This window comes from Anthonomus grandis, chromosome 17 (genome assembly GCF_022605725.1).
Source record: "Anthonomus grandis grandis chromosome 17, icAntGran1.3, whole genome shotgun sequence".
NCBI classification, from domain to species: Eukaryota; Metazoa; Arthropoda; class Insecta; order Coleoptera; family Curculionidae; genus Anthonomus; species Anthonomus grandis.
The window spans coordinates 9,224,934-9,248,108 of record NC_065562.1 but is presented as its reverse complement, the minus strand read 5'-3'; the positions used below and the strand labels follow the sequence as shown (position 1 = coordinate 9,248,108).

At 33.7% G+C, this 23,175-nt stretch overlaps 1 protein-coding gene and 1 long non-coding RNA gene across 2 annotated transcripts in view; one reads left to right on the top strand and one right to left on the bottom strand.

Moving 5' to 3' along the window:
- The window catches only part of LOC126746547 (sodium-dependent dopamine transporter), a 98,587-nt gene extending 93,589 nt beyond the window's left edge, over window positions 1-4,998 (bottom strand). The window contains exon 1 of the mRNA XM_050454855.1: window positions 4,812-4,998. The gene's annotated coding sequence lies outside the window, so the exon portion shown is untranslated. The remainder of the gene's footprint in view (window positions 1-4,811) is intronic.
- Window positions 4,999-16,954: 11,956 nt separating this feature from the next.
- LOC126746566 (uncharacterized) lies at window positions 16,955-19,729 on the top strand. The gene is made up of 3 exons (XR_007663932.1): window positions 16,955-17,896; window positions 18,336-19,187; window positions 19,239-19,729. It is a non-coding gene; the product is annotated as an uncharacterized LOC126746566 (long non-coding RNA).
- The last annotated feature ends 3,446 nt before the right edge of the window (window positions 19,730-23,175 follow it).

The following is a 23,175-nucleotide window of genomic DNA, read 5'->3' as shown; positions in this document are numbered from 1 at the left end:
CTTACTAGTTCATAAAATCAATATTTAGGGACTTCAGTTTGAAAGCCTTGAAATTAGTCGCAAATCTGTTTTATCTCCTTCTCAGGGCTGCTCTATGACAGATAATAAGTAATCTCCTTTCTTTTTTTAAATTTGCCAGGTTTTCTGAAGACATGGCGATTACTTTATCCTCACCGTACTATTCCTGAACTTCTTCATAAAAGCAGGTGAAAATGGCCGAAGCTAGAAAATTGACATCCAATGCAATGTAAATTTATGTTCACAAATGACGAGTGGGAGATGCAAATGACAAATTTGTCTTGGATAAGGCTTTTAATACTTAAAATTAGAAGTCCCCAAGCACTTAATCGACAAGGAACAATAGCAGCATAGAAGTATGACGAAGATCTCTATCTATCAAGTCTGAAAATATGGCTCCAGAATTTATCTTTTAATATGATAATGCAAGAAAATACATCTAGTCGGGTAAGTAGAAAAATTATCTCACTAGCTACGATTTTCAAGTTATGTATTAGCCCAGTTTATATATTTTATAAGAAATTCTGCCATCCGAATATAAAAGAATTTCGAATATTCTAACCTTTTAGGTGATTTCCAAATGTATTAGGAAAAAAAGTAGCATGAAGTTACGATGAGCTTCGGATGATCTGGCTAACAGAGTATAAAGTATTAAGGGATAAAGTCTTGGAGATTTCTTGTGAACTAAAAAACATATCTTAAGGACACAGAATTACCGAATTCCAAAAGTATACAATAAGTTGGCAATATTACGCATGAAAACCATCAAGAAGCGATAATGCTCAAATTAAGGAGGATTTGACGCTTCTCTGCAATAACGATCTTCAAAACATCAAATGGAAGTAATACAAAGTCGACTAGCCCGCCTATGAAATCGCCTTAGTTTGCTAGGACAACGCCTTGAAGCACTTATCCTCGTCAGTTTGCAATTAGCTGCCATGCACTACACCTATTTGAGCCTTAAGAGGAGAATTTCCTGTTAGGTGGGAAGAGAACTGCCCACTAGGAAGAGATGTTGATGGTGAAAACCACGATAGATTCTTGCCTAAGAAGGTATGTGCAGCAACCTAATGAAAGATAAAAAAGCTAAAGATTAAAGATATAATGAGAGTGACATGTAGGTATGGATGTACGAATATCACTAAAACTACAACCTGCTTCAGACTACTAATATAAGATCTTAGAGGCCATAAATAATGTTCCTTATTGGATCCTAAATCCATAAAAATCAGTAATTTTAATCAACTTGCTCATTGCCATGGAAATCGATGGACATGGAGATACGCAAGTCAGGCATATAAAACCAAAGCATGAACTTTAAAAAAGTTATGGTCGAAAAATCTATTTGTTTCTATCAGTTCGTTTGAGGTATTACATAGGGATTATCTCTTCAGGTACTGAGCCCGCAAAATCAGATAGGTGCTCCGGTTAATGCACTTCTCTGGTTACGAAGAAAAATTGAAGCCAGAGACTGAAATACCTCAGTGAGAGCGGCACTGAGGTATTTCAGTCTCTGTTTTTTCTCAGGAAAATTGTGGTAACTAAGGATGTGACTGCGGATACCTAAATTAGCCTATGGGGGACTTGGACTGAAGAATCATCCGTAGAATATTAAAAGTTACTAAGTTCGGGTTTAGTAGTGACATTAAAGTTCTATTATATTGTTATAACACTTGACATCTTTTGAAGAGAGTTCACCACTGGCAAAATATCCTTCTCCGTCTAGATAATTTTTAATTGGTGCCGAATATATGCCTATGAACCCAATGCTATTAGCGTCCCATTAACAAATTTTGAAACCAAGAAAGAAAACCATATCAAACTTATAATCCCAAATGTAAATTTGGCATAAGTTTCCACTGTGGAAAATTCTCCAGTGCGCATGAGCAATTGTGTGAAATCCTTTGAACTAGTTATACCCATACTATGGGAAGCTTCAAGCTTCGGAATATCAACGATAAGTACTTTCTAAGCAAGCGCAGACCATCCAGTTCCACTGCGAATAGACTGTGAAATAGCGTTATAACATAAATAAATAAGGCCTTTATTCAAACCACACAAAGTTACAATATTAAAGAACTGAAGATTAAAAAGTATCCATTTGTTTTAAATAAAATGCAGGCTGGCGAAGTCTAGCAAATGAATGAGATTCTACTTAACCATCCATGCATATATCTATATACAATTTAAAGCAAAATAAAAGGAAATCTAAAAGTTTTCAAAAAAAAAAATTATAATGGCGCAAATGTAATAATAATAAACGTCTATTGGTTACTAACCAATAGATTACCATAAAAAAGGTGAGAGATTGAAAAGTATAAAGTTATTGTTTATTATTGGCGCAGAATGCAGCCATAGTCAAGCATATTAGATTTAAATAATTTTACAGATCATATGCTTACCGGGGACTTGATTTGTACATTAAAAAAATGTGTTTTAAATTTAAATTTATTAAGGTTATGCAATCGAAGTTCATCCGGAAGTGACTTGAGTAACTTTATTGCGTTATAGGAAAAGACCTAGTATAAAATGTACGAAAACGAGGTATAGAATACTTTGTCTTAATTGCTTACAGAATGTATGGAACAACGTATTTTAAATGCTTTGCAATCATGGTTGGCTAAAACTTTATGGGTGCAATTGTATAAATGATATTTCCATCTGTTTTCAATACGGCATTTCAAGTCAATAATTTTATGAGATATGATCATGTTTTTTTAAGTAAAAAATTAAACGAGCACAGGCATTCTGCATGTCCTGTATCATATTTCTATGAAGCACATCAAGGTAAGGATCGTATACAAATTTACAGTAGTTAAAGACTGAAAGGACAAGCGAATCTGTTAATATTTTTCTAAGTTTAAATTTTACAAAGTGCCTATTGGTAAAAAGGATTTTTAACCTAGAAAATGCCCTCCGCCTTTTAGTTAGCTCGATTAGCTCGATTCAGCGAGGTCTACATGCTCGCTAAATTCTAGTTGTGAATCATTTTTTTAAATTTAAATTTAAATTATGTTCATGCGATAGCTCGCATATTAGTTAAAGCTCATTATTTAAAGAGTCAGAGGCCTCAGCAAGTGAATCAGGTTTAAAAGATATATACAGTTGAGTATCATCAGCATAACGCATGACATGGCATTTTTTAAAGAATGTTAGGATGTTGGAAGTGTAAATTATAAAAAGTAATGATTTTTAGAAAAAGAAGAGTTTTTCAGAAAATTTATCTTTTAGCAAATCTTTTGATATCTCTCAGACAAATATGACTCAATCAAAGAAGCTGACTCTTCCAAAAATACAAAATATTTAAGCTTGGATACTAGAAGGCAATGGTTGATCATATCAAAGGCCTTTGAGTAATCAAGAAGTGCAAATACTGTAACGTTTCAAAAATATCATTGGTTACTTTATCAAGAGCTGTAGCTGTACTAAGTCCACCCATAAATCCACACTGAGTATTAGATAATAATTTGTTATTTAAGAAATAATCGTGAATTTGCTGATACAGAACTTTTTCAAAAATTTTATAGACGCTGCTGGCAGAATACTTATAATACGCATGTCAGAGAAATTATTAGGATCAACAACTTTAGCAAGTGGAATTCCAATAGCGGTCTTCTATGCAAGAGGGAAGTAACTGTTTTCAAAACAACAATTTATTATTTATTATCCTTATCACGGATCCAATCTTTTTTTAGCTTGGTGCAAAATTGTATTAATTTCCTTAATGTCTGTTAGCTTAAAGGAAAATTTATAAGTTGAATTACAAAGATTAGAATTATATTTATTAAGTTTATTTTATTAATACAATTGTTATTTACAATTTGGAAAAATTGGGCAAAATAAGTGTTCTTTAATCTAAAGTATGGATATTTAAACTGCGAAGTGTAGACCATGTTTTACGACTACTATTTTGGGAAGCAATCAAAAACTCTGAAAAAAATTTGTTTATAACTGTTAGATTTCTCAGGTTTTTATAATTATTCCAATCATTGACTCTTCTAGAAGCTTTATACCGTAGAGCTCTATTTTTTTTGGTCGTACATAACATGGTCCTCTAATATACCTATCGCTCTATGTTGGCTTCATTTTTCTCGCGATATTACCCGTATTTAATATATGCATATTGTACCAGACAATGAAATTCTTGTGTTAATTCAAGAAAGCTCGCAACGTCTTCCACGGCTGACCAGAATAATTTCAAGCCTCGATTGTATAATACATGAGGCGACTTGGTTGGGTTTGTGGTTGACTCCCTACTCAGCAGAGGAAGTAGGTAGTCTGGCATAAATTCCCGCGTAATTTAAACTTAATAAATAATTCTAAACTCTAAATAAATAATTTCAGATATAAGGGTCAAAATAAGTGTCCTTTAGTTACGTTTTAACTGTAATATTTCTTATAATTTCATTTACATTTTAATTCATACCACAAAAGGTTTTTTTCACAAATAAATTAAAATTTTTAAAATAATATTTTTTCAGATACTTTTTAATTTTGATCATGTATTTTATTGATTACATAAACCTTTAACACGGAAATAATACAAAAGTTGATTCTATTTGTATACAACTAAAATTATGTTTGAAGATTTTTCCAAGAAAACATTAAGTCAATTCATATCAGTTTGACAAGTTGAAGCAAATTAATTCATAAAAAAGCAAGCTACTTAATTCATAATAGTACATAAAAGGTGAGCAGCCAAAGGAAACCCAAATTATCTGATAAAGAACAACGAAAATAATAAATGAAGGGCAATGTTTAAAAGAGGCTATTATCACCTATCATTTACCTACCTTATCATTTTGCTACCGACAAAGGAAAAATGTCTTTTAGTTTCATTTTTCATTTATACGTTAAAAAAAACTCATAAATTTGTAGAAAACTCATGAAGGTCTCTTACTTCTCCACCTTATCTGTTTTTTTTTTTTGTTCATCACATTATTTTAATATCTTCACTAGGTTAGAATATCAACAAAGATCAAGCTAAATAATATACCGACTAATGAGCCAAGCAGTTCTGTAATCAAGTTCCCTACAATATCCAATTAAAGAAAGCGTGCAAACGGAAATAAAAATTGAGGGTAATTTGACATTAATTTTTAAGTCAATTTTATGGAATTACTTGCTTTTTATAACGCGCCTGAAACTACACATGAACTGGTAAACAAGATGTTCTGATGAGTGCAATTTGTGCATCGTGCATTTTAATGACAAATATAGGGATAAGTATATAAATGAAATTCGCTTCATACAATAACTTGTTTTGCGAAATAGCATGGTAACTTTATTACTGATATACATAGAATAGGCAGTATATTATTATAAGCATATAATAAAATGAAAATCAGTGTCAGCAGTTAAACTGAACTATTGATCAAAGATTACAGCATACAGAGACAAGTATGTATATATGAAATTGATATCTTATTACTTGGTTTGATACTAAGAAGATAGTCCAGGAAAAGCCTATTAAAAAAAGTTTAAAATTAATGAATAAGATTAATCAGGGTTTTAAGACTATAATGAATAAATGAATTAGATAAATCTACTTGTGACCTGCATCAATGAGTCTGATAACAAAAGAGAACAGGTCAATATAGTATAATATGTAAGGCTTAATATTAAGATCAATGCTATAAGCTGCTAATCTACGTTATAGATGAAATTACTCTTTCTTTGGCATCTGGCACGATTAAGACAACAACTGAACAGATTAAAGTTTTACAAGAGAAGACTATATCAAACAGAGCAGTTAGTTTTTTCTTTGCGTGACAGTGGAAATGAGACTGATGTGACTTTATTTGGATCTTTAACTAAGATAGAATATACATATTGGCAACCAAAACAAACATTTTGCAAAACGGTTATTCTTCTGAGCATCCAGCGAATACTTAGAGGGTCTTTGAAAAAGCCGAACAGATAAAGTATCGAATCTGTCTTCACTTAAGCCTAACCCTGCATTTTCTCTGTGCAATGATGTGCTAGATTTATAAAATCTGCCATCTAGCTGAAGTATTATCTCTATATTTAAAGAAGGCCAGATTATATGTGTTCATACCAATGATAATACAGTACCCCAATATTGAACATGACGGACGCTTGACACTATGAATTAGTATTGGAATTTAGGAAATAAAAAATTATCAGTCACAGAAAATATAATTAACAACTTCATGATAATCCTGAAAATTTCTTCCACAGAATCTAGGAAAAGAGTTAGGATAACTGAATTTATGCACGATAATTTTTGGATCCTGATTGAGAGAAAATGATTGAGTTTATCATACCTATTTCTAAATAAATCAGCAACAACACGTTTTCTATCAATTAAATTCTATTCAAGTTTTGTTTACTTGTTTAAATATGCAATTTTGTACACATTTATTGCAGCTTTATAATTGTAGTTACACACAACATATTTCCGATAACATTTAACATATACCTTTCATTTTTATTTCTATACCTTTTTCTCTTGTTCATTGTTTGCTATCATTCATTTCTATGTAATTTATTAATATTTTTCTGTTTATCCATTTTATGAACTACAAAGAGTAAAAAATAGTTCTGTTGATGAAGTACCAGCTACTATTAACATCCTTAAAATAGACCACCACAAAAGCCAAGATTTCAGATGCTTTCTCATGGGTTTGAGCATGAACCGGCGTTACCACGAACCAGTTAACTAACGAATGGAACGAGACCTTTAAGATTGTCTTATGAAGAAACTTGACAGATTAAATAAACCACGTTAATACCACATGTGGCGGGAAAGAATGTAAAACTGTTTGGATTGAGATCATTCAATGCTTCAATTGGGAAATAAAACTAATGCATTACGTAGGTATTGGATGAGGAAGAAGAACACTTAGGCGGTAACTACCCTGACCTACATGACCTTTCGGGATTTTAAAATGGTTCGGTACTGATCTAAATGAGCTAGATGGAATGCGCCGAATGCTGAACAAGTTTTGATGTATACACACGAATGCATAAAAAAAGACAGCGACGTCTTCTTGAATCCAACTATACATTAATGAGATTGGCAGTATTGAAAATTGGAAGTATGGTTCAACTAGATTCTCCGTTGATTACCGATTGTTGTGTAAGAATGTGATCAAGATATTGAATAATTTGAAGAACGGATATTGAAAAGTTAAGTTGGCTTCTCAAGATCGAGAAAAAAACAGCTGTTACGGCAGATTATGGCAGTTGGACAACATGAATTCTGAACGACGGATGGAGAATTGTAAGAGGACTGTTAAGGAAAACTTGCTTGGCTCATTGTGGTAGGCAAGTCGTTTAAAGAGCACATGAAAAATATGAAAGAAGTATTCTTAAGTTTCGCAAGAAGTGTTATCTTTTTCAAAAAGTAGTACTTTGGTAGTACGTAGTACTCCAGGAATATGTTGTCGTAAGAAAAATGTAATGACGGTAAAAGGCTAGTTCCAAAGTTCAGACACAAATTGATAATAAATCGTGTGAATAAATGTTATCTTTATTCATCATTAATTCTTTAATATTGAGTTACATTGCTACAGTGTTCAAATCTGTGCATCCTTAAATAGAAGTTCAGTGGCGTATCTAAATTTGTTTTTATAAATTACTTCAAGGAGATAATTTTGTGTATTATTTAAAATATTCTATGTTATCTTATATCTACTACCTATATTAATAGACTCAGCTAGTAGGATGGATAGTATTTTTATAACAGTTGGTGAAATGATAAAACTTAACCTAACTTTAAGAAATTTCGAATTTGGGCTTTATTAATTTCAACTAGTATATGAACAGATTCCAGTTGATATTCTAATCAAATAAAACGCCTAAATCAGCACATCTACCCATTATCTGCTTAGAAAGACACTTAAGACACATAAACTTGTTTATATTGTTTTATCGATATTAATCTGTTTACATTCAACTAACCGCGTACTCTCGCAAACTAAATAGTGGCGAGCTTAGGCTGCAGGGTCTCAGGTATTACCCTGCAGAAAAGTCTGTATTATGTGCATATGAGAATAATAGACTGGGTGTAGCTAGGTTTAAAAGGATTAACTTATATTGAATAGAAAAGTGGCCCGATTACAATTTCTTGCGAAACACCACATTGAACCTTTTCAAAATCACTGTGTACTTCTCCAAACAAATTGTTTTTGATCTTCAAAACAATTTTTTAATAAATCAAGGCCTAGTCCCCTTATTCCATAGTTATTTTTTTATATATGTGAAACGGTGTCAAAGGCTTTGACTAAATCAAAAAATATTGCAAAAGGTTTCTTATTTTTATTACTAGCATTATAAATAAATTTACCCTGGCATTGTGTATTGAATTATTATGTAAGTATTAAGATTTTGTTTTAAATGACTTTTTTCAGAAATATTTTTGCCAATAATAATAATAATAATAATAATAATAATTGTTTAAATTATTACAACAACTGTTTCCCGAAGGTTTCCTCTTGGCCATACAAGACCAAGTTATTCCAACTAGAAACTACTTGAAGTGCATTATCACGGATCCTTCAGTACAGAGTGACAAATGTCGATATGGATGCCAAGTGACAGAATCCATCCAACACATAACAGGAGGATGTCAAACATTTGCCCAAACTGAGTATAAGGCACGTCATGACTGCGTGGGAAAAATACTGCACCAAGAACTTGCAGTTAAACTGAACCTCTTGAGGACGGACAAAGTTCCATATTACAATTATACTCCAGAGCCAGTTCTTGAAAATGGCGAGTATAAATTGTACTGGGACCGAACTCTTCTCATCGACCAAAGAACTGTCAACAATAGACCAGATCTTATCCTGGTGGATAAGCGACCAAGGAGAACCACGCTGATTGACGTTACTATACCTAATAACAATAACCTCCAAGGAAAATACCACGAAAAGATCATCAAATCTCGATATCTTGAAGGGCAAATCAGACGACAATGGAACATGCTCCATGCATGTTCAAACAATTCCGATAATAATCTCGTCAACTGGACTTATACCAAAAACCCTTGTAGAGAACCTCAATCAACTGGGACTAAGTGAGCACCACTACAAAAACATGCAAAAAGCGGTGCTACTGGGGACAGCACGGGTCGTCAGAAAGTTCATGGGTACAGAAGACCGAACACCATCCAGGGCCCGACAACCTGGAAAGAGTCCCCTCAGAGCTTAATCCTTTTGATATCTTAGATATCTGGGATAAGTGAATGTTCCCCGTAAAACGGGAGTGTGATTGCCGCAAGGCAAAAATCAATAATAATAATAATAATAATAATAATAATAAGAACTGACTAACGAGTTTGTGAAAAGGGTAAGACAAGTTTTGAGAACCAATCTCAACAGCAATAATATGTTTAAGGCACTTAACTCCTACGCATGTTCAGCTCTTAGTTATTCTTTTGGGGTAATTAATTGGAGTAGGACAGACATAGAAAGGCTACAAAGAAAAGTGAGGACCCTACTTACTAAAACGCACAACCACCACCCTCGAAGTGCCACTGAAAGAACAATGCTTCCCCGCCACCTTGGAGGAAGAGGATTAATAGATCTGGGTAAACAACTTGAAAAACAAATCACTAACTTAAGATCCTATTTTTACAGGCAAGGAGAAAATTCCACGCTGCATCGCGCAATAAATCAAATAGACGATTCCACTCCTCTACAACTTAAGAGCGAGGAAGCGCGCAGCTACCATCATACGGACCAGGAAAAACTCCGCATCTGGATGGAGAAGCCCCTTCATGGGCGGCATCCTAATGAGATCAGCCAAAATCATGTCGACACTGCTTCGTCGAACTATTGGTTGGTATCAGGCAAGATGTTTCCAGAAACCGAGGGTTTTCTACTCGCCATCCAAGATCAGGTTATACCAGCAAGAAATTATCTCAAGCACATCGTCAGAGATCCGTCCGTACAAAACGACAAATGCCGGTATGGATGCCAAACATCAGAGACAATCCAGCACATAATAGGAGGATGTCAGGCCTTTGCAGCGACAGAATACAAAGAACGGCACGACTCAGTTGGGAAAATTTTACATCAAGAGTTGGCAATGAAGTTGGAACTTATTACAACAGAGAAGGTTCCGTATTATAAATATACTCCAGAACTTGTAGTGGAAAATGACCGATATAAGTTATATTGGGACCGCAGTGTACTTACCGATCAACATGTAAGGCATAATAGACCAGATCTTATTTTAATAGATAAAATTTCCAGGAAAACAACTCTAATTGACGTATCCATACCGAACAACAATAATCTGCAAGAGAAACACACTGAGAAAATCGCCAAATACAGAGATCTAGAAATTCAAATCGGAAGGCAATGGAGAATGGATAATGTTCAGACCATCCCAATTGTTATATCGACAACGGGTGTAATACCAAAGAGTCTACTAGAATACCTTAAACAACTAGGAACTGGCGAACATCTATATAAGCACATGCAAAAAGCAGTACTACTGGCAACTGCTCGCAGCACCCGAAAATTCCTAGGAGATAACTCTACATTTCAGGTCACTTAAGGGCACCGAAAAGGCCCCCCACAGACCACAGAGCTTAATCCTTTTGGTTTCGGAGGTATCTGGGATAAGTAAATGACCCCAGGTAGCAAACACCCTGATAGTGAATGTGCCATATAAATATCTAGGAACTTGGATAGAATAATCGGGTGACCAAATCAAAGAAATAATAATGAGGATAGAAATAGCCAGACCAAAATTTATAAAAATGAAAAAGTTATTTTAAAGATAATGATATGGATAAGGATGTTGCGATATTACGTTTTTTCCACGCTTTTATACGGAACTGAAACATGGACCATCAAGGAAAATTACGTGGACAAACTACAAGCCTTTGAAATGTGGTGTTACCGTATAATGTGGCGTATTCCCTGGACCGATCAAATTACTAATGCCGAAGTATTTCACTATATGCAAAAGGTGTGATAAATCATTAACACCATAAAAAAGAAAGCTTCAATATCTGGGTTATATAGAGGTGTGTACTTCTGTACTGTCACACCTGATAGTCCAGCGAAGAATTAGTGGAAAGTGAAGCGTCGGCAGACGCCGGGTATTCTGGCTGAAGAACTTAAGAGAATGGTTGATTGTTGCAATGTTCAACTGCTCAGAGCTGCAGCCAACAAGGTCCTTGCTGTTGATAGCAAACTTCTGATAGAAGTTGATTTAAAGAAGAACAAACATATCAAGATTCACAATTATTATTTATCACATTTTTCTTGGATTCTGCTTTGTCTTTGTAAATTAATTTTTATATGAGTTTGTCCCTGTATCTAATAGATTTTATTGAAAGGGACTTTTTACGTGTAAACTTTTTATTTGTTGAATTTATTTTTATTATTTCGCTTGCAGAGTAAATATACTGAGATAAATGTTCAATCGTATTAAGTGTTCAAATTAATTCTATGGGAAATTAATGCATATGGACCCTGCTAAACATTACTGACACCTGTCATATTATTTTCGGTTTTCTGAAAGAGTGGAACGGATGCTATATATTTCTTTATGAACTTTTATTTTTTAGTTTACAAACATTTTTAGTGATTAATTCATATTTGGAAGAAATAGTACAACAGCCAAACTACTAACATAACTGAATAATGCGTTTAATAAACAATTTAATGCAGTCAAACATAAAATAATGAAAAATTAAATTTCAATAAAAATTATTTGTTATAATATTTCAAAAAAAATAATATTTTAAAAAGGTAAAATACCTTTAATAAATAATTCAAAGTTACCAAAAATAAGCTAAAAATTAAAATATTAAATATGTTCACAAAAATATTAAAAAAAAAAACATGAAAAAAGACTATATAATAGATGTTGTCAATAAAAACAGTTCAAGAATTTTTAACAAATAATTGAAGTTTGCAAAAAAGTGTGCCTAAATAATTTTTTTTAATAAGAATTTAAATGTAACAGTTAAACAATTGAAAAATCTTAAGAATATATTTAATAACTATTGTACAAGTACAACAAGTTACTATTATCGATATTTCATAAAAACGGTGCAAAATTCAACCGCATATTACACAAATATTTTAAAGATAAAGAATTAAAATTTAAAAAAAATAGTGAAAAAAAAACATTTTAAAAACATTGAAACATGTGAGCATGTTTATAAATGTTTCGAAAATATGTAATAATTATTTGAAATATCCAAAAAGAGGTAAGGACACCTGGAGTTTGATGCGTTCCTCCAGACTCACCAAACTCAAATTTAAAACATTGGCATATATTTTATAAATATTTAGAAAATATTTGATAAATATGCAAAATAATCTAAAAATTAAGCATTCCCAAAATATATCCATTTGTTTAATAAATATTTAAAAATTATGAATATAGTGCCAAAATGAAACACGTTTAATAAATATTTCGATAATTTCAAATATGTAAAAATTGGTTAAAAATTAAATATTCCAGGACTATTTTGACTGGTTCAAGGATATTAAATAAATAATTTAAAATTGCAATATTAGTGCAAGAAATTAAATACATTTAATATATGTTTCAAAAATTTTTATTAAATATGCAAAAATAGGGTAAAAAAATAACATTCCAACACTGTATCGAGCATGTTTAATAAATATTTCACAGGTATAGTGCACATTAAACACACAAATTAAACATGTTCATTAAATTTTTCGAAAATATGTAATGAATATTTTAGAGATCTAAAGATGTTAAAAATTAAACATTCTAAGGCTGTTTCGACTGTTTCGAGGATATTAAATAAATATTTTTTGCGTGTAACAGTGCAACATTTTATTTTTGAAATTTTGATTTAAAATAACTTTTTAGTAAAAATAATTATCCTTTTCGTATGTCTTCGATAAAAAATAATTATAAAATATCAAAAGCAGTCTGAATAAAAATAAGGAAAAATAATATATATTTCCTAAAAATAATGCAATCATATGCATAAAAATCGTTCTTATTTTTTATACAAAAATCACACGTCGGCCGAAAAAAGTGAAGATACCAAATCTGCGCTAAAATGAATGGAGATTTTAAACATAAAACTTATTTAGCAAAAAACATTATCATCTTTTCAAAAAAATAATTTCTGCTCCGCTCTCTCCAGGTTAAAACTTCTAAATTAAAAAAATGCATTTCATGCTTAGTAAGAACTTGAACGAATTTTATAAAAGAAGTTAATAAAGTTAAAATAAAAAACAATTTTTTTCTTAAAACTAACACTCTGTAGCTCAAAAATTACGAGGTTTAGGATATCAGTGTATTTCAACTTTTCTTCTTAAAATCACCTAAGTATTAATCATCCAGTATTTAACATTAATGCGTAACATGAAAAACTTAAAAAAAAAAGAAAAACTTACCAATGCAGCGTTCTTGGCATTTCTGGCTAACGCCAAAGAAGAAAGGGATGATGGAAACTCGACTTCGGCTGACCCATTCGGTGTTAAATGTCTTCGGCTGCTGTGACTGTTGAAATGGTAAAGCGGACGACAACGAGGATGACTGGCGGCAACTTTCAACGTGCCGGTATCGCATGCGTCCGTAAGCATCGTCCTCCGGAGGAACATCCACTTCTTGCGGCACTCTGATTTGCGACCTTTGTCGGAAATCTCTGCCCACTTTGGACTTTTATATCGGATTGGCGAAGACTGATTAAATAATGTCGCGCGTTTTTTTTTAATCCTAGCTTGAGGAAGGGAAAATAAGTTTAAAAAAAAAACAAAATAGGGTTTTGTTGTTTTAAGCATTTTTTATATGGATTTATTAGTGGGTTTCAAGAGCAACTTCTAATAATAATATTAAGTTTATTCAACAAAATAAGGTAAAATGAAGTTTAAAATTAAAATGTCTGAATAAACCAATTACCCACAAAAGGTTAACCTTGTCAGTAAAGAAAGTAGTTTTTTAAATAAGAAAGTTGAAGCGAGATCTTAATTTGATACTATCCCGAACAGCATCATACGTACTGGGTACGTAATTTTTATGTCATATTTATGTCCATATGTCCATTGTGATAAAATTAACGTATTTAATACGTACTTTTGGATACGTAGTTAGTACGTACATTTGATACGTCCCGCGGACGTACATAAATGTACTAAATATACATAAATGTACATATCAATACTTAGAAAATGTTTTAGCTCACATGGAGTACACAAGAATTAAAAAATAAAACATATAAATTTTTGTTAATACATAATATGCCAGGATAATTTTTTTTTCAAATACAGGGTGTTTCAGAACTATGGGATCAAACTTCTAGGGGTTGTTCAGTGCAACAGTAGAATCCATTTGAGTATAGGAACCCATGTCCGGAAATGTGTCACTACGCCACTACGGCACTAAGACGCGTTTAAATTTAGAAAAAATATTAATTACCTAAATAGGATCTGATGCATTTATTTTTTCCTTTTGTATATGATACCATCACAACAATTGTTCAAAATGTCTTCCTCCAACCTCAATACACCGATTTAAACAGCGCACATGATTTCGGCGGACTACACTAAAAATGTGATCGTCGTTTTGAATGATTTCAAATGCTACTGTTATTCGTCCAATTAAATCTAGCTCTGATTCTACTGGAGTTTTGTAGACTAAAGACTTTACATGTCCCCACAAGAAAAAATCGAGCGACGTTAAATCGGGTGACCTAGGAGGCCAAGAAACTGCTCCACCTCTGGCAATCCAACGGTGCCCAAACCGCTGAGCCAAATACTCGCGTACTTGTACAGCAAAGAGAGCCGGCGCTTCATCATGCTGAAACCACATTTGCTGTCTAACGTTTAGTGGAACATTTTCAAGGAGTTCTGGGAGAACTTCCTCCAAGAAACGCAGATAAATAGGTCCTGTTAACCGTTCTGGTAGAAGGTATGGCCCAATTGAATAATCGTCAACAATGCCTGCCCATACGTTGACAGGCCAACGATTTTGATGTTTTCTTGGAAAAATTGCATAAGGATTTTCTTCGTCCCAAACATGGCTATTCCTACTATTAAAAATACCGTCTCTTGTGAAAGTGGCTTCATCGGTCCACAAAACATATGGTAAAAAATTTGGTTGTGCAATGATGTGATCCAGAAACCATCGACAAAACTGCAGTCAACTGCAACTGCAGTCATACCTTGAACTTTCTGGAAGTGGTAAGGATGGAGTTGTTGCTCGTGTAGGGGAGACCGGGATTGGTTGTTACAATTTGAAGAAAAATACTTGTAATTTTATTTTATTGAAACTTTATGAACATCTTATAATAGTTTTATTTAGCTTATACTTTTCTGTAACTAACAAATAATGCAAAATAAATATATATCAAACACAAAATAAACTGTCAATGGTTATAACAAGTAATGACAAATGTAACAACCAACCCCGTGACGGGGTTGGTTTGGGTCCTTCGGGCTGGTTGTTAAACCATTAAGCATCGTCATCTGAGTCACAGTTGATACATACAAAGAACAAATCGGCATCTACACAGAGACTATGAGCCCATTGGTGACATTTGGTACATCTGATCCATTCTTCAGCCGGCTTTGATTGAATTCCAGCTATTGGAAATGGACGTAGATCTGAAGGGCTAAAATAGAGCTTATTACTTTTGGTATCCTGTGGACAATCAGGCCTCGGCGATATATCATGTGAAGAACCAGGCTTCGGCGACTCAACTCTAGTTGGTATTTGGAGGATGTTAGGTTTGGAATTAGGGGCAAAAGACGGCGGGATATTTGAAGTAGTAGGGAATTTTGAAACGGCAACAACTTCAAATTCCTTAGGGTCAGGCGTTTTTAAGCCATCTCTGGAGGTTTCAATATTAATTATTGGCTTCTCTATAACAGTTTCTTCATTTCCCGGAGGATTATTATCATTTTCTTGGATAATGATAGGATCAGGGCGATCAGTTACAGAACTAGAGAGGAATTCATCATCATTAAAGATGTGCCTATTCAATGGATATATTCCTGCAACTCGAAAACCTGGTTGAATATTCTTTGGTGTCGCTGCTAATGGTAGAGCATCACGCATAATACCAGATATGTCGTAGATTGACATGGTTTTCCCGGGATTGTTTCTTAACCAGGAGTCGCACAAACTATTAACATATTTCTTTAGTGGGCCATAGACGGACCTGTCTAAGGGCTGAAGTTTATGGGAACAGTATGGAGGTAGAGATAAAATTATAACACCATTTTGCCTACAAATATCTATTCCTCTAATTGAAAGATGTGAGTCGTGATTGTCTAGGATTAACAAAACTGGTCGTTCTTTTGAACACCTTGTATGCTTTATGAAATGTTCAAGAAATTTGACGAAGTCCTCTTGGATCATCCAGTCTGATTTGTTTGCAGTTCCAATACATCCGCTTGGGCCATTTGCAACAAAATAACTTTTATAATTTTTTCTACGGAAAACAAATATTGGAGACACTGTAACCACTAGCACTTACAGCCAGGGCTATTGTAACTAAAGCACCTCTTTCGGCAGAAGTCACACTCCCCACTTGTTTTACACCCTTATTCGCTATTATTCTGTCTGGTTTTTGGACCGTAGTAATCCCCGTCTCATCTACGTTGTAAATATCTTAGCATTCAAATTTGTACCTATCCATGACTTCCTCCAATAGATCAAAAAATCTGTATACATTTTCCCGATTGAAGCTCGTTGCTCTGCTCAGACTGGTTGCTTCGGAAGTCCGCAAAGATAGCTTTGGATGACGCTTAATAAATCCAGATAACCAGTCTCCTGAGGCCATTGAGTTGTCATGCCAAGCTTGACGAACTTCAACGTTGTTCTTAATAGCAAATTCAAATCCCAATCTTCGAACTTCTTTGGTTAACAGACCAAAATACATTTTAGAACACTATTAAGTACTTCTCTAGCTCAGCTTCCATTGCATCAGATAAAATTTGACACCAGTGGTCATTTTTGGGGGGGCTATATGTATTAGCAGTCCAGGTATATTTATTAAGTTCGTGTAGACAACTATCAAATCGAGGTGCCATCTTTCCAAAGGACTAACGTACCCTATAAATTTACTTAATTTACATGTTGATCTGAAAGAAAAGTAATTAGGTCTATGATTTTGAAAACATCTAAGAACTATAAATCAAAGACAATGTCAGTCCGACTACCCGTTTCTACATTACCATTGTCTACCACTTTCAATTTAGATGGCGCTAAGAATGCAAAACTACTTAAACTACGGCTTTTACCGACGGTGCACGGACTGTCAAGCATCAAATTATATCAGATAAAATGCGGCCATTTTTCACAGTTCTTTAGCTTGCACAGACTTCTTTTTACTTCTGCCGGAAAACTAACTTTCGTTAATCAAATTTTGTGAAAAATCTTAACAAAATATTTCGCACAAAATTTTTCCACTTGTTTAGTTCAGTGTGTTGTGTGCCAGCTTTGATTAATTTTCATTTGGGTGTTATGACACGGGGGATACAGGAAAATTTCTAAAAAAAGCAGTGTATAATATTGTTGTAAAGGAACTGAGATGTAAACAGTAAAAACTTTGAATCGAATATAGACATTGGGGACATTGCATTTGCATAAATATTTATTGCAATAAATGTTTTTTTGTGAAAAGTGCAAATGTAAACCACAAAAGTGAGAAATTGATTCTAAGAAGAAGCTGTTGTGTTAAATCTGTGGACAGCAAAAGGCACAGATTGCCTGGTTTTTTAACAGGCCAACATGTTTATAACCAATATGTTTAATATTTGGGTTTAGATTGTTAAGCCTTAAAAGCCTCTGTAATAAAAAATTCTATACTTGTGAAAATTATTGTACTCCACATTCAAGCCCAATTCAAGCAGGGGCCTTCAAACCAGATGCCATACCTTTTGTTAATCTCCCAGGCTAGGTAAGATAGAATAGTCTTCGTAACAAGTGACCCCACCAGAGGTATAAGCTTAAGCTTAATTTAATGATAAATTGCTTGGGTTAAAGTAAGCTCTTTAATTAATATTTTAGCTTTATTCGGCTGGCCCATTCGGTGTTAAATGTCTTCAGTTGCTGTGACTCTTAAAACATTATATAAAAAAATATTATACTTAACTTAGTAAAATGTCTCTTAGACTGACACTAGTGTTGTGTAACCAAATATTTTGAATAATATATTTGAAATCAATAAAATAATTTCTTTTAGTCCAAGATGTATAGGATATTCCATTTACAAATTTCTCAAGTGATCTCAAAGATCACGATTATAAAGAACTGACCACTTTTGATCACATAGAGCAGCAGTTGACAACAGAATATACTGATGAATTAATACCTCAAAATATGATCTCTTTTTCTAGACATTGGATTCCAAAATAAATGGCTCAATATGGAGCAGAATTCATCTTGTGTCTGTATACTTTTTGACAGCCTCAATGTCAAAACTTACTTAATGCGAAACCTGAGAGAAGAGTAATTTCAGCAGTTTTAATCCATGAGCAATTTTGGATCTTATACAAATCTTGGAGTCTAAAATTTTTGAAGGTAATTCACTCCTGTAAATTTTACTTTTGACATATTTACTTATTCCCTTTTTAATTACTAATTTGTTGGTAGTTATTTAATGTAGAATATTTAGTAAGGAACACTACTAGTGAATTGAGCAGGGGTAATTCCTTGGTAATTTTATATGTTTTTATATTATTTTTATATTATGGACGTCTTGCATGTCTTAGCATAATGGGTTCTATGCGGACGGCGCCAACGAGAGCGCTTGAGACTCTGCTGAGCCTTCCGCCTCTGGACCTCTTTGTGCAATTCGAGGCAATGAGGTCACGCAAAAATTTGGTCACGGGCCATACAGGAATGTCCTCTCCTTCTGATGGGCAGTGACTGCATGGCTGCAGTGACTGTGCACTGCGAGGGATTCGTGACGCACATTGCAGGCAGAGAGGAGTGGCAGCATTCCAACAGACCTGCATTGCTAAATAGGGGGACCATCTGGTACACAGACGGCTCCAGAATGAATAACAGAGCTGGATCAGGGCTTTGTGGTGGGATCCCACATACCAGTAGGGCATAGTTGCTGGAGGAGCACGCTACTGTCTTCCAGGCCGAAGACAGAAAATTTCAAGCTGCGGACACCGTAATACATAGTCGTATCAATATGCTCGGACAGCAGAGCTGCCATTAAGGCTATTACGGCCGCAAAGGTAAGCTCCAAGCTTGTACTAGAGTGTATAAAAGTCCTAAAAAAGGTACAGTTACAGGTACTGGTACAGGTTGGCTGCAGGGTTCAGCTCGTCTGGATACCTGGCCACACAGGCCATGCAGGTAATGAGGAAGCGGACTCTCTTGCCAGATTGGGATTCGCGAATGTGCCGATAGGGCCGGAATCCATAGTTGGTATCGCCAAATGCGTTGCGGTCGCGTCAATGAAGGGTCTGCTGGACAAGTGTACCGAGTGACTTTAAGTCCTTCAGACCAGAGAGCCTTATCGGTTTCTCTAAGGCCGTTGGGCTCTGGCGGGGCATGACGGGAACCTAGACCGAGACCTATATGCACAACTGCCTTAGCAGCCCACTGTTTCGACAATTCAATTTAAAAAAAACAAAGTCCCTAAGTTTATACATTAAGAAATTTGGAAGAATTTTTATTTTTTATTTAATGTTTTAACAAGGGTGTACAACTGTTAATATTTATTGCATAACTTATTTTTTGCTATAATTTCCCCTTATAATATAGTAGTACATTCTGTAAATATTTCTTGTTTAATTTCTGAAATTCAGACCTATGTATCTAATAGGAAATGTGGGTCTTTCAGAAATTATAGTACGCAAAGAGAAAAAGGAACAAATCGAGGAATTTATTTAATATGGGGACAAAAAAAGTCCCAATTTAACACTGTTTTGAATCGGCCTGAAAAAGTGCTAAATAAGGTCCTCGATTTGTCACTTTTTCTATTTTTGTACTATAATTACTGAAAGAACATTGCATTTTCCACTAATTTTAAGCGCACGGTATAGTGCAGCGAAATTCAAATTTGGCGCCATAGTCAAATTTTAAATTACCCGCAATTATGACGTCCCAAGCCCATTTTCACTTCCGGATTAGTACTTTTCCTCGAAATTCAGAAGGCGCAACAGTCAAGTTCGACGTTCAGTGCTCTATTGGCTCTTACGGGAGTTTCCTATTTAAATAGTATTAATCTATGCTTCAGGAGTGATGCATGTCAGGAGTGAGCGACAAGTGTTCTTGCCATCATCAGACACTAAAATATATTACAAGCAGTTCAAAAACGTTTACGAATTTTTTTTTTCTTTCTGACAGATGATTTCAAAAAATACGGACTAAAATTGTAAAATTCTAAAAAACTTACAGAGAGTTACTTAACACACAAATTATAAACAATAACAAATAATATTTGACCGGTACATTGCACGACATCTAGTTTTTGTTTAAATTTCAATAGTTTAACAATAGTTATAACTATTGCTTAAACTTTTAGGTTTATACTTCACAGATATCATTAGAAAAATATCCTTCATAGAAAGCCTTCCAAAGAATGTGTTACTAGAGACCAAACAAAGGAATGATGCTGAGAATACTAGAGGAAATACCTAATCTGTTTTAAAAGAATGTTATTCCATAAGGGATAAGGATATCCTCACATTATTTAATCATAAACTCGACGATGATGTATTTTTTTAGAAGGCGGGAAATTGATTACAATAATTGGGAGAATTACATAATTGCATGCCTATAAATAGCATGCTTCACTTGTATTTAAACTCAATTTTGTTTTCCCCTTAACACTATCTTTTGGTTTAATATTTTTGTTTTTCAAGTTTTTTTTCTATCAGTTTTTATTACAAATTAATTATTTTGAGAAATGCACTGACAAAAGTTATCATAGTTATCATGGCAGTATAAGTATAGAAAGAAAAAAGAAGACAATGAAAGCTGCATTCCTCTATCATAAATTAAATAGATTTCTTATAATATAATTTTGTGTAATAATATTATTAACATCATGTAATAAATGCAAAAATATTATAATACATTTTTATTTTGCTGAATGTTCTGATTTTGTTGCAAGGATCCTAAGGTTGTTAGTTGCCGACGAATTAGCCATAAATTATAGTTGGCTTGGCTGTAGATTAAAAGATAACTTTCAAAACTTAAATATAAGCCATCTAACATTAAGTAAATAGAGTTTAATTAAAGAGGAGACTATTCTTTTTTAAACGATAGCTTATTTTAAAGTATAATTTTATGATGCAGCAACTACAAGCAGGGATTGGAAGCGTAAAGAAAATGTTCATAGTGGTTGCGAAGAACTAACGATTTTTTTTTGTTTTGTTTTCTAGACACATACATATTTTGTTTTATATTATTTCTTTTTATAATCAATATATTTTCAGTTTTTATAAATGATTTATTTTTGCTTCCCAATTCATTTTACCACACAGGACAAGGAGTCGTTTAAACATCTTAAATACGTCATATCGTGTCCAATAAATGACGTAAAATATCCTAAAAGTACGTACATATGCTGTAGAATCTACGTCTTTAGTACGTAATAATCTTTTAGGTTACGTACTCTCTACGTCGTAGAGTATCTAGTAGAGACCACTATGTCGTAGAGTACGTACAAAATACGTCTTTAGAACACAATAAAAAACAAATATTCACATATAAAATTACGCAATATTAACAGGGTAAAACCAATAACAACACAGAACACAATGCAAAGACCAATCAGCCTACATATTACCAGTAAAATTGGACCGGAGGTATTCCTCAAGAGAGTAAAAAGCATGTTTAATTAGGTAGTCCCTAATCTTGACTTTGACTGCAGCACGGGACAGTTCATAACAAAGACATGTCACATATTAAAAAGCTGTATCCCATAATAAGATGTACCATTACGGGATCTGTAGAGTCTTCGATAGGGCTGCACCAAGGATCTGTGGTTTCTAGTTTGGTGAGAATGAATACTAGCATACGAGGGAGCCCACGAGCGCTTCCCCTGACGTACAGTAAGCATTACAAGATATAGGCACACAGTAATATAAGAATACCCAGTTTCTTGAACTCCAACCTGCAGCACTCTCTGTAGCCCAGACCAGAAATTATTTCAGGCATATTCATTGTAATGCAAATATTTTGCAAGTATGAGCAGAATGGCCTCAGCTAAACAAGCAGTAGGTCATTAGGGAGAGGAAATATCCAAAATAAACGATTTTCAGTGTACAAGCTGAACCTGAGGTGTCCTGAAGTTTCTCAACAGAAATATGCACCTCGATTATTTGGAGGAGGGTTCCTCCATATGTAACTTCCAAGTTAATACCAAGTGATACCAAGTAAGGTTACTGTTTCATCTAGATACAAGGACTACAGTCTCGAAGGGAAAAAAGCATGTTTTGGGTCTTGGTTTCATTTAAGCATTACCGATTTGATATACGGCCCATTCTTTCAATTCATATTTTTGTTGATTTTTGATTTGTAATAGTTGATGTAAGCCTGATCGAGGAGTCCATTGAGCTTATTACGGTAAACATTAAAAATGGTCACTTAAATTCTGGGTTTGTGGCTACTTTATCATATTACCATATTAGAATATAACTTATGCTTCGTATGCATTGATTTTAAAAGAGCTGGGATATTGCAAGGATTTTTATTTACATTTTTCCGATTGTAGATCCTTACAGAAGAGCACCATGTCAAATGTTTTTTAGGCATAGATAAATTGAACTATATATCCATCTATTCGGAAACTCATTACTTAGATGTGCATGAACTTCTCGTCTAAAATGTGGTGAAATCATATAGAAACCACATATACTGTCTCACATTTAGAGAGACATCTAATAATTGTGGCAGATTGTGTCAGTTTATTACAAATTATTTCTTTTGAAGCTTAATAAGTATGGCTTCCTAACCTCTAAATTGCATCAGATAAATACATCGTTTCTAGTAGTGCATCTATATTAGGGCCAATACTCTTCCTCATTTACATCAATGACTTCAAGTACAATAGTCATATTTTATGATAGCTCCTGTAGATCTGCAAAACATTATGGTTGTGGATATTATATAAAGACCAAACTTTAACCTTCATTCAACTCATCTTATGAAATTCAGTGATATGCCAAAGCTTCCAAATATCTTACATTAAATATAGATTATAAATTAAAA